Below are 417 nucleotides of genomic sequence, written 5' to 3'. Positions count from 1 at the left end.
GTTCAATCTAGGTTGCACCGATAGAGGAGGAGAGGTTGCCTCAGATGTGTTCAATCTAGGATGCACCGATAGAGGAGGAGAGATTGCCTCAGATGAGTTCAACTTATCTTGTGAAGAAGATTGGGTTGAAGCTATGGAAGACGAGTTGGAGTCTATCACAAGAAACAAGATATGGGAGCTTGTAGATAGACCAACTGGTTCTGAGAAGAAAGGAGAAGAGGATCGAGTTTGTGTGTTACACAAGACGTTGCATGTGTTACGCCAGGCACCCAGAGCATGGAGTGTGAAACTTGATCAGGTTCTCAAGGAGATGAGATTTGAGAAGTACACGAAGGAACCATCAGTGTACTGCAAGACTGAAGGAGAAGACGTCTTGATCATTGCCATCTACGTTGATGATCTATTTGTGGCAGGAAA

The sequence above is a fragment of the Brassica oleracea genome, chromosome C4, assembly GCF_000695525.1.
Source record: "Brassica oleracea var. oleracea cultivar TO1000 chromosome C4, BOL, whole genome shotgun sequence".
Taxonomy (NCBI): Eukaryota; Viridiplantae; Streptophyta; class Magnoliopsida; order Brassicales; family Brassicaceae; genus Brassica; species Brassica oleracea.
Note: the sequence above shows the minus strand (reverse complement) of the source record.